Source organism: Salvelinus sp. IW2-2015, linkage group LG4p (assembly GCF_002910315.2).
Source record: "Salvelinus sp. IW2-2015 linkage group LG4p, ASM291031v2, whole genome shotgun sequence".
Classification (NCBI taxonomy): Eukaryota; Metazoa; Chordata; class Actinopteri; order Salmoniformes; family Salmonidae; genus Salvelinus; species Salvelinus sp. IW2-2015.
The window spans coordinates 1,989,403-2,001,924 of NC_036841.1; the positions used below are offsets into that span (position 1 = coordinate 1,989,403).

The 12,522-nt window shown below is 41.9% G+C and overlaps 2 long non-coding RNA genes and 1 pseudogene across 2 annotated transcripts; 1 reads left to right on the forward strand and 2 right to left on the reverse strand.

The window, feature by feature from the left end:
* Positions 1-3,160: 3,160 nt before the first annotated feature.
* Positions 3,161-4,646, reverse strand: LOC111957471 (uncharacterized). The gene is made up of 5 exons (XR_002876405.2): positions 4,209-4,646; positions 4,039-4,096; positions 3,885-3,953; positions 3,737-3,783; positions 3,161-3,523 (listed from the first exon to the last, which is right to left on the reverse strand). It is a non-coding gene; the product is annotated as an uncharacterized lncRNA (long non-coding RNA).
* A 967-nt stretch (positions 4,647-5,613) lies between these two features.
* Positions 5,614-6,662, reverse strand: LOC139023521 (uncharacterized). The gene is made up of 3 exons (XR_011474643.1): positions 6,559-6,662; positions 5,749-5,809; positions 5,614-5,660 (listed from the first exon to the last, which is right to left on the reverse strand). It is a non-coding gene; the product is annotated as an uncharacterized lncRNA (long non-coding RNA).
* Positions 6,663-6,822: 160 nt separating this feature from the next.
* Positions 6,823-12,522, forward strand: part of LOC111956688 (reticulon-4 receptor-like 1) — a 249,035-nt pseudogene continuing 243,335 nt past the window's right edge.

The window sequence follows — 12,522 nt, forward strand, 5'->3', positions numbered from 1 at the left end:
CCATCGTTGCAGGCGGAACAATCGATGTGCYATAATCGAGCTGCGTGTCGCTGTCTGTGGATCTGAATTTCTATTGACACGAAATCATAGAAAATGTCGCATTTGTTCAGAATGTAATAGAAAAGATATGCTTTTTATTTCATTAACAGTAAGCTTCATTTTTAGTAACATTATCAAATCAAACTTTGTAGGCCTACTGTTCTCTTCTCTTGCCCCATCACACAAGTTACAGATGTATGATCTTAATTTGAGCCAGTGTACTGCAGGAGAAAAATAATCTTGCAGCAACAGGAAATGTGAATTATTATGTGGATTATAATTAATGGACATTTGTGTATGGATTGATTCATTTGTCGTTCCAACAAATCAATACTGAAATTTCAAAGTGGAAATTACAAACTTCAGACGCTCATTTAAAACTAAAACACACTAGAAGTTTGCTCCTGAGTGGCGCAGCGGTCTATCTCAGTGCAAGAGGCATCACTACAGTCCCTGGTTCAAATCCAGACTGCATCACATCTGGCTGTGATTGGGAGGCCAATAGGGTGGTGCACGGGTGGTGCACAATTGGACCTGCCTTGGCCGGGATAGGCCGTCGTTGTAAATAAGAATTTGTTCTTAACTGACTTGTCTAGTTAAATAGCAACAAAAAGGTGATCAAATTAAGATCCTACATCTGTATGAATAGATCCCAGTCATTTTCACCTCCTGTCTGTGCCATTGATGTTCAGTGAGAATCTGGCCATGAATGAGACAAGGAAGGGACAGGAATGACTCACAAAATGTCATGCCTACAATAATTGAGATAGCTGCAGCGAAAATGACACTTCCTTATTTTGCAACAACATTTTGGATGTTCCCTGCTMCTTATTTCCTTCTTACAATATGTAAAATAGGCCTATAGCAAGCTACCTTTCTTGAAAGAAAATGTTTAAGACAATGGTGTCAACTCCTGCATTTTCTTCCATGCTATTGAAGTCTTCCATTAATTATGTTGCACAGTTGTAATRGCAAGTAGGGTCACAACCCACTGGGCACAGARGTCAATTCAACGTCGATTCCACCTTGGTTTAACGTAATTTCTTTGAACAATGTTGATTCAACCAGTGTGTGGCCAGTGGAAAGGCTCATGATCATGGAAACAGTGTTATCTTCTATCTGCAACCATTGTTATGAGTTCTCTTACCATTTCAACAGTAATCATTGAGACTAATTGGCTGTGAAAGTTTCTCCTCCTGGGAAAACTACAGTCAAAGTCACACTATGGTACAGGGCACCAGCAGCACAGTAACAGGCCTCCAGCCTCCAAGATCTATCAGCTGGTACCAAAGGATCATTCTAATTGTACAGTGCCTTCAGAAAGTATTCAGACCCCTTGACTTTTTCRACATCTTGTTACGTTACAGCATTATTCTAAAATTGATTAAATAAAGCGAAAACAGGTTTTTAGACATTTTTGCAAATGTATTAAAAATAAAAAAACWGAAATACCTTATTTACATAAGTATTCAGACCCATTGCTATGAGGTACATCCTGTTTCCATTGATCACCCTTGAGATGTTTCTACAACTTGATTGGAGTCCACCTGTGGTAAAATCAATTGATTGGACATGATTTGGAAAGGCACACACCTGTCAAGCAAGAACCAAGCCACGAGGTTGAAGGAATTGTCCGTAGAGCGCCGATACAGGATTGCGTCGAGGCACAGATCTGGGGAAGGGTACCAAAAAATGTCTGCAGCATTGAAGGTCCCCAAGAACACAGTGGCCATCATTCTTAAATGGAAGAAGTTTGGAGCCACCAAGACTCTTCATAGAGTTGGCCGCCCGGCCAAACTGAGCAATCGGGGGAGAAGAGCCTCGGTCAAGGAGATGACCAAGAACCCGATGGTCACTTTTTGCCAAAAGGCACCTAAAGGACTCTCAGGCCAGGAGAAACAAGATTTTCTGGTCTGATGAAACCAAGATTGAACACCTTGGCCTGAATGCCAAGCGTCATGTCTGGAGGAAGCTTGGCACCATCCCTACAGTGAAGCATGGTGGTGGCAGTATCATGCTGTGGGGATGTTTTTCAGTGGCAGGGACTAGGAGACTAGTCAGGATCAAGGGAAAGATGAACGGCGCAAAGTACAGACATATCCTTGATGAAAACAATATCCCCATCAATTCATCATGTTTTCAGTAATCACCAATCAGTCCCTATCTGATTTAGGACTAGTGTGCTCTAGCCCAATTGGATGTCAGATACACAACCATCACCATTAAAGGGTAAGTAGCCCTACACTGTGTTCTTACCAAAACATAAAAACATAAGCTACACATTTTTCCCTGAGAGAGAGAGAAATGGCCAAGGAATTGGCACACTGGTCCTCAGATCCTCAAAAGGTTCTACAGCTGCACCATCGAGAGCATCCTGACCGGTTGCATCACTGCCTGGTATGGCAACTGTTTGGCCTCCAACCGCAAGCCACTACAGAGGGTAGTGCGAACGACCCAGTACATCACTAGGGCCAAGTTTCCTGCCATCCAGGACCTCTATACAAGGCGGTGTCAGAGGAAGACCCTAAAAATTATCAAAGACTCCAGCCAACCTAGTTATAGACTGTTCTCTCTGCTACTGCACGGCAAGCTGTACCGGAGTGCAGTTTGGGGCGGGGCTCGGTGTGGGCGGAGTCAAACGTTTGACCCCGCCCACCGGTTTCTTTGTCGGGCTCAATGTGGGTGGAGTCAAACGTTTGACCCCGCCCACCGTTTTCTTTGTCGGAGGTTTGACAGTCACACACTGAATACAAACACACAAGTATTTCATTTTTGAAGATCGTAAGAAATATTATATAAAGTGGTACCAGCACATGTGTTGTAACACTTTTTTTTTTACTTCATGCAATATTTGAGACAAGCTACTGATATTGTTGCAGTGAACAACAGACTTGTTATGTATGTCATGTACTGTTCAAATTGTGTTGATAAATGTTATAACTTTGTAATTACATTATTTCATTGAGCGTATATACACAGTTACTACCTATCCTGATTTATAATGCTATTTACTTTCCTCATGAGAATGGAGACAGACTATACCATATAGACATACTGACAAGCTGAATGTGCTTTGGACATTAAGTTAAACCAGCTCCAGTAAAGAGATCAGAGACTCGGGTGACTTCTACGTCATCTTTACTAAACATAACACAATTAACAATTGAAACAATTAACACAGCAGACAAAACAAGATTTAACCACTTAACTCCTGCTCRTCAAAAGAGGCAAAGACAGTAATTTTCTTGTTGTCAACTGCCTCCACATAGAACATCTCATAATCTCTCTGTAACATGAATGGTTCCTTGAGGAGAACATTTTCATCTTCATCCAGGCCATCATACAACTGTAGTTCTTTAAGGGTTGTAATGCGGTCTTCCCCTTCCATCCCAATTATACTAGGYAGGGGAACAGTGCCTTTAAATGTTTGGAGTTCACATCACCTTGCTGCCTCTAGGGTGTCGCTTAGAAGAACATCTGCTTCCTTGAAGAAAAAGGAAGAATAAATATTAAGAGTAGTGCCTCATTGGGTGATCAAGTCAAATTACACCCCACTTTCACTATACCACCATGCAAACAAAAGCCACTATTACTAAAGGGGTTTTCAGTGATATCTATAACTACTCAACAAGTCATCCCAACTATTATATCTTGCCATGCATCAAGTCTTCAGGATTACACACAGTAGACTACATACCCAGTTCACAGCTCCCAGTTCGCCGTGCATTTTGTTTTCAGTATCGCCTAGAAAGAAAACAGATTGTTGTCATTAAGTACTGTAAGGGAACCTCTAGGGATGTGTGTACAAGAATGCACCTTACTTTAGCTAATAGCCTATACAGTACCTGATCATGCAGAGCTGGATGCTGATGTGACATGCTGTGACTTCATGGGGGGAAGTCTTTTACATCATTCTGAAATATATTGGAGGTGGGGGGGGGTTTAAAGTCTTTAAACATTGGTTTAAGACTATACCACTCATCATATGACATCATCTACCTGTAGTGTGTTTTGTTTTCGCCGTCTTTTTCGATCTTTCAACCTCTCATCTTCAGACCTTAGTGAGTGAATGACATACATACGAAAATATATTCAGGTCAGTCTGGCTACAGTGAAACAAGTGATTTAAAGGATGCAAATGAAAAGTTGTTATAATGTTCAAGACGTACGGCATGGGAAAGTTCTGCAGGAGAACTAGGCACCACCATCGCCTAATTTGCTGCATGTTTTCCTTTGAAAAAGAAAATCACACAATCGGAGGATGGGTATCCCAAAAAAACGTACTATTTATCCACTAGCAATAAGAATTTCATAATTTATACATACTTCAGTAAAATCACACTGTGCTTCCATTGCAATGTACAGAGCGTAAGTTAATAAAGAGTAGGTTGTTAAAGTTTGATTGTTATGATAACAACAACAATAATGACAATAGTAAATAATAATAATAATACACCCCCCAGGAATATATTTCAGGATGTAGAAGACATTCCCCCCAGGAATATATTTCAGGATGTAGAAGACATTCCCCCAGGAAAATATTTCAGGATGTAGAAGACATTCCCCCAGGAAAATATTTCAGGATGTAGAAGACATTCCCCCAGGAATATATTCAGGATGAAGAAGACATTCCCCAGGAAAATATTTCAGGATGTAGAAGACATTCCCCAGGAATATATTTCAGGATGTAGAAGACATTCCCCCAGGAATATATTTCAGGATGTAGAAGACATTCCCCAGGAAAATATTTCAGGATGTAGAAGACATTCCCCCAGGAAAATATTTCAGGATGTAGAAGACATTCCCCAGGAATATATGTCAGGATGAAGAAGACATTCCCCAGGAAAATATTTCAGGATGTAGAAGACATTCCCCCAGGAATATATTTCAGGATGAAGCAGACATCCCCCTGAAATATATTTCAGGATGAAGAAGACATTCCCCAGGAATATATTTCAGATGTAGAAGACATCGCCCCGGAATATATTTCAGGATGTAGAAGACTCCCCCCCCCCCCAAGAAGTTACAGCATGTCACATCAGCATCCGGCTCTGCAGGAGTTTGATGTATGAATTGTGTATGTACTGTAAAAACTGTAGGAAATAAGTCCAAAAACGGTCAAGAAAATAAACAAGAAAAAGTATGAGCAATAACAATAGTGTGCTTTGCATGCTGCAAGCACAGAAATAATAATAACTTTTCATATGTTAATCTTCCGGGTGGCGCAGTGGTCTAGGGCACTGCATCGCAGTGCTAGCTGCGCCACCAGAGTCTCTGGGTTCGCGCCCAGGCTCTGTCGCAGCCGGCCGCAACCGGAGATCCGTGGGGCGACGCACAATTGGCATAGCGTCGTCCGGGTTAGGGAGGGTTTGGCCGGTAGGGAGGGTTTGGCCGTAGGGAGGGTTTGGCCGGTAGGGATATCTTGTCTCAGTATGTAAAAATGTAATAAAATGTATGCACTCTACTGTAAGTCGCCTCTGGATAAGAGCGTCTGCTAAATGACTAAAATGTAAATGTAAATGTACAGATAACAGGACTAATATAATATACTGAATAGCCAGCATCTTACCATCAAAACAAAACACCCCACAGTTGTTTGAGAAACCTTGCTTTGGTAGGTCCTGTGGTGTGAACAAGGTACAATTTTCAATAAAGGAATGACAATCAAATGGTACAGTTCAGTGGAATAATTTTAAGGAATAATCTAACCTGAACAACATCTACACCAAAAGTCCTCCAAGGTCCAGGGGACAAGATCCCAGCAATGTTTCTGTGAACACAGTGAACACAGTGTATGTGAAAGTAAAGAAAAAGTACAATCCAACAGCTTTTTATACTGAGGCATGCATAACAGTTTTGAACACAGTTGGAACTGAATTAGCCCAGAGGCTCGAACTCCATTTTTTTGGGGGGGGTCATAATGGGTTCAAAGAGACCTGCCCCACTGATAATGTTATCTATGGTTCTATTTCCATCTGTTTCACCGAATGGGAAATTATGTATCATACATGTATGTAAGTACATACATATTTTACATAGTACATTTTACTTTAAATAAAACAGAGCCACAGATTTTTTTTTAAATGGCAAGTGGTCTAAAACTGAACTACCACRYTCCAGATGGGATGAAACCGGGTGCCCTAAAACCTGAATGGTTGGGTGCGACTTTCATCTCTCCAGCCAGTGCCATGGCAGGATCTTGAAAGAAAATCTCCCTAGCTTGTGGCCTGAGTATCTGTTAAATGTGTTCAAATACGAACAGACACATTTTGACATACAACTTTCAAACCTACAACATTAAAGTTGTAGGATGTATACTGAAAAAGCAGAGGTAGTGGTTAATGAAACATAGTTATGACGCATTGTAATTCTAGCAAAGAATAAGATCGGAAATGAGCAACTTCGTTTTACAGTAAACAAACAATAACAAAGGAAAAACTACATTTACATTTACAGTTACATTTAAGTCATTTAGCAGACGCTCTTATCCAGAGCGACTTACAAATTGGATTTACTTACACATATTGTCCAATGTTTTTATCCGTGTAGGTTAGGTTCGTTTAAGATTCGCTTTCGTTGACGTTGCTACCTTCGACGTGAACCTCAACTTGGGTGACCTTGAAGGAGAAGAGAAGGGTTAAACGCGTTTGACTCCGCCCACATTGAGCCCGGCCCGTAACTGCAGTCAGGGGCTTCTCGACTATTTGCATTGTCCCCCCCTCCCCTCTTTTACACCGCTGCTACTATCTGTTGTTATCATATATTTTTTGTCACTTTAATAACTCTACCTACATGTACATATTACCTCAGCTAACCCGTGGCCCCGCACATTGACTCTGTACCGGCAAACCTCTGTATATAGTCTCGCTATTTTTATTTTACTGCTGCTCTTTAATTACTTGTTACTTTTATTTCTTAGTCTTATCCGTATTTTTTTTWAACTGCGTTGTTGTTTAGGGGCTCGTAAGTAAGCATTTCACTGTAAGGTCTACACTTGTTGTATGTGTGTGACTAATACGATTTGATTTGACTAGTGATCATTGTCATGTGTCAATCATGCATGTAACGGTACCGACCACATTTCTAAACCAAATTCCAGCATCTCTCAGAGCCTGAAGAAAATTAAGGATCTTGATGATTGGGCTAACATGCGAAGAAAACAAGATATTACATTGAGTTACATAAGTTATTGTGTTTTATTTTTCACTTTTAATTTGTGGGAATAATACTGCCCTCTAAACACGGAATTGGAATGTAGGTGATAATAAGACAATTGTAATATTTCCCCTTCAAGTGGAGGGCTGAACATTCAGACTTTGCCAGCAAACACCGGAGAAAACGGAGCAAGCCTACTCAGAGACYGACGGAGAGGGTGCAATGATGAGGCAGAGCGGACCCACAGCTCTACTTTCTTTATTCTACCTTAAACGCAGGATGGCGAAAGTCTACATTCGCTGAGGAAGTGGCGTAAATTGAAAGGTCTTCACAGATAAGACCGGAGAAAGGCAGGAATTGTGCTGCAGCTCCCAAACACTACGGGAAAGCGCGGGAATATATTATTGGAGGGATTTATACGGATCGAAACGCATCAAAATCCACGTTTTTAATGAAGATTTGAGGACCCAGCGCCTAATCCGACTTCAGAGACGAAATGTGAATCTAAATAACTTATTGTGATAAGGAAAGAGTTGAACGAATATGATATGATCCACCCGACTTCGTTCGAGAAGGAATTTAGATTGCCCTTTTAAAATTATTAACTCTCTATTTGGAGCGCAGTCGTTTTGCCCCAAAAATTGTAATAGCTGTTTTGCATTCATTTGAAGTGAGTGTAAAAATGATGGTTATCAACGATTGAAACGAGCTCTACGGTACCTCTCACAAGCCGAACAGTAGGGTATCTTGCTTTTGAAATGATATTTTCAATGCATTTGTTCGCAATGCGTAACGTTACCCTTGCGTGTTTTCCAAATCCTGCTTGAAAAGGTCTGTCCCATAGACTAGCCTACTCAACGGGATGAGAGGAGACTAACGTTCGTTGACTATTTTATACATCACAACTGCATGTGTTGGCTGGACGGCAACCACGACAAGAGGAGCTACATTAGACGCATCATAAAACAAAGAAACATTTAAAACTTTTATTTTGATAACTTCGAAAATAGAGAGCACACGTTTAGTCTGGAATACAAGAATAGATGATTCTCAAAAGACAGAGGACGACATAAATCTTCCACCATGTTCAAAGGTGGTAAGTGTGCTTTAACTTTTTACCATCATCAGTCCGACTGAGTTATTATTATGCCAAAAACACCTTGTGGTTGTTTACTATTTTCCTCCAATGAATAGTGCGCAAATGCTTAGTTGACTACAAGGTATTATGTTATCATGTCTGCTGCGATGGGTGATGAAACATATGTTATGATGATACAGTACACCAGCACGGTAGGCTAATGATTCTTGCAGGTAATGAGCGAGAACGTGGCAGTTTATTGCGACGATGGAATGGTTTCCAGATTTGCACAACATTAAGCCCTGTGTGCGCGAGCCTGGCGGAAGGAAATATTCACACATAGGCCTACCACGAATACTATATTTGATATTAACGGCTGATGCCGCAGTGCAGTTTATGAGTTGTGTCCAGTCTCTGTCTCTCGGATAAGCATTATGTGCGTTGTGATTATAGCATTGTTGGGCATTGATCTAGGGCTGGCTAGGTGATATGGACAAGACAGGCGCGGCATAATGCTTTATGAAGGATATATTTGGGTGGTCAGTAACCAGAATAAAATATTTTCCTTTTAAATTGACAGTTGCTCCTGACTTTATATAGAATTCAAACATTGATTTATGCTGACAATGTCACGACCTGAACCACTCCTGATCACACATGAACATACATTTAACCCCGTCTATCCCCATGTCATTCCACACGCACACGCACACGCACACACACACACGATTTCCATATTCTCATTGAATTTGWTGCTGAAGAACAGTCATATTATTTAACCCTGAGTAGCAATGGTCAAAGAATTCTTAATGCCTTAGTAATACCATTGTAATTGYTCTGCTGGTTTTGATGCGATCTTTCTGATATTTTGCTCTCTTGATCATTTGACTCCTTTGATTGTTTCGTTATGAAGATTATGAAGATTATATAATTGAAGAAAAACAAAATCTTTCATCGTTTTACTTCTGACAAAATGTTTCCCCTCATTTCGCCCAGCATCAATAGAAGGCCACTGTTCGGCTTTCAACTATGTGTCACTGCCTATGCATTGCTCTCAACTCCTTTAATGCATGCAGCACTACTGTAGCTCTCTCCCTGACAGTCATCATCAGATTGATTATTGATCCAGGGTTGGAGATGTGACGTCTCTATGATGAACTCACATAGCCAGTAACTAACTGTCTGTGCTTCAAGGACCCTGATCATTATGTCAACTGAACAGACTCTTAGAAACAGATTAGCTAGGAACTCACTGTTGAGTCTTCAGATGGAGTACCCCATCATTTACATTACATTTAAGTCATTTAAGCAGACGCTCTTATCCAGAGCGACTTACAATTGGTGCATTCACCTTATGATATCCAGTGGAACAACCACTTTACAATAGTGCATCTAACTCTTTTAAGGGGGGGGGGGGGTTAGAAGGATTACTTTATCCTATTCCTAGGTATTCCTTAATAACGGTGGGGTTTCAGGTGTCTCCGGAAGGTGGTGATTGACTCCGCTGACCTGGCGTCGTGAGGGAGTTTGTTCCACCATTGGGGTGCCAGAGCAGCGAACAGTTTTGACTGGGACTGAACGGGAACTGTACTTCCTCAGAGGTAGGGAGGCGAGCAGGCCAGAGGTGGATGAACGCAGTGCCCTTGTTGGGTGTAGGGCCTGATCAGAGCCTGAAAGTACGGTAGGGTGCCGTTCCCTCACAAGCTCGTAGGCAAGCACCATGGTCTTGTAGCGGATGCGAGCTTCAACTGGAAGCCAGTGGAGAGAGCGGAGGACGGGGTGACGTGAGAGAACTTGGGAAGGTTGAACACCAGACGGGCTTGCGGCGTTCTGGATGAGTTGTAGGGGTTTAATGGCACAGGCAGGGAGCCCAGCCAACAGCGAGTTGCAGTAATCCAGACGGGAGATGACAAGTGCCTGGATTAGGACCTGCGCCGCTTCCTGTGTGAGCAGGGTCGTACTCTGCGAATGTTGTAGAGACATGAACCTACAGGAACGGGTCACCGCCTTGATGTTAGTTGAGAACGACAGGGTGTTGTCGCAGGATCACGCCAAGGTTCTTAGCACTCTGGGAGGAGGACACAATGGAGTTGTCAACCGATGATGGCGACAACTCCATCACCTTAAAACAGGAGGTTACAGATGTAGGATCTTAATTTGAGACAGGAAAATAATCCTGCAGCAAAGGAAAATGTGAATTATTATGTGCATTATAATTAATGACATTTTTGTAGGGGTTGATACATTTTTCGTAAGGGAAAATCAAGTCTGGAAAACAAACTTCAGACGCCTTTTTAAACCTCAAATACACTACACGTTTTACATTGCATTGCAGGAAAGTTCTCCTGCAACAGGGTGATCAAATTAAGATCCTACATATGTTGTTTGAGTGAGTTAGAGGTTAGAGTGTTTTAGTGCATAATGTATGACTGAACTCCAGGCCACTTTGCATACTGTCAGCTGCTGTTTTCATGGTCATGTAAATTTAATTTTACCTTTATTTAACTATGCAAGTCAGTTAAGAACAAATTCTTATTTTCAATGACAGCCTAGGAACAGTGGGTTAACTGCCTTGCTCAGGGGCAGAATMACATATTTTTACCTTGTCAGCTCGGGGATTCGATCTTGCAACCTTGCGGTTATAAGTTCAACTCTCTAACCACTAGGCCGCTAAATGCTGCTCATGGTCATTGTATGGCTATCATTGTGGTACACTTTACAGTTGTATTTGCTGTGCAGGATACTGGACAGCAAAAATGTAATGACAATTTAAATGATTAATTTGAAAGTTGTGTTGGTACTCTTGAATGTGCTTTCTTGCTTTTGAAGTCAGCCGGCCGTGACCTCGCACAATTGGCCCAGCGTTGTACAGGTTCGGGAGGGTTTGGCTGGCCGCGATGTCGTTGTCCCATAGTGCTCTAGCGATTCCTTGTGGAGGTTCGGGCGCCTGCAAGCTGACTTCGGTTGCCAACTGGACGGTGTTTCCTTCCGAGACATTGGTGCGGCTGGCTTCCGAGTTAAGCGAGCAGTGTGTCAAGAAGCAGTGTGGCTTGGCGGGGTCGTGTTTCGGAGGACGCATGGCTCTCGACCTTCACCTCTCCCGAGTCCGTACAGAAGTTGCAGCGATGGGACAAGACTGTAACAACCAATTAGATACCACGAAATTGGGGAGAAAAATACATTTTTAAAAAACATTTTAAAAAATTAAAAAATCACTATGCCAAAAATCCCTCCAATCAGAATAGACTGTTGATGAGGCATTAGCCAGTTTTAGCAGGAACAAGTCAGAAGATGTTTGGTGAGTTAGACGTACAGTATACGCCCTGAACAACATGTTGTGGGGAGTCTGGCTGATGCATCCGGCCTGACATTTGGTGAGTGACACATTTCCCTTTCAAATTGAGTGTGGCATGACAGCAGAAGCACTACTCAGGTTGACAAGAGAAGTCGTGACTAGCTGTGTAATCATTACCATGTGATTAGTCTCGGAAACGCTGGCTTCTCACGTTCTGTTCCAATAGTTGAGTCAACAAGACGAGATTTGAAAGGATGACGCCGTGAGATTACCAAGTAATGGACTGGAGCTGAACAGGGCATCATGGGTATTGGCATTACACATGTTTTGTCACCCAATGGATGATTTGTATGTAGCTGCACCAGAGTAGTACACCTACCAACCTGATCTGAGTTCTGTTGATGTTGTATGGAATCTAAAGTAAGTCTGGTCAATAAGCCGACACGATGTGGAAATGTTCTCTGTCTAGGCGTGCAGTACATTGTCTATGTATGCAAATTGATGCAGGTGTGCCATGCCAGTCCTATCTGTGTGTGAACAGCATGTGTGTCTGAGTCTGCTGTCACTGTTTTTGGTTTCTGTCCCTATCACTAATCCTTGTGTGTGTGGCCCTCTTGCTCAGTGCTYGTGGTCTGTTACCCTTCCCTGCTTCCCTGGGTTGCAGTGTCGCAGCTGATGGGATCTGATTACTATGCAAGTTATAAAAATAAATATATATAAACTCCCAGTAATTTATTGGTTAAACCGTCAACGTTTTGGCATCACTGTGCCTTCTTCAGGGTGACCCTGTGATCAGTGATGCCGAAACGATGGTGTTTTACCCAATAAATTACTGGGAGTTTATGTATGTAGAGCGACTCTTTATTTATTTGTTTAGCTTACAGTTTATTCGACCTTAGTCAGCACCCCTACACTAAATAATTTTATCTGGGTGTGTGCCAACTCAAGGTTTTAT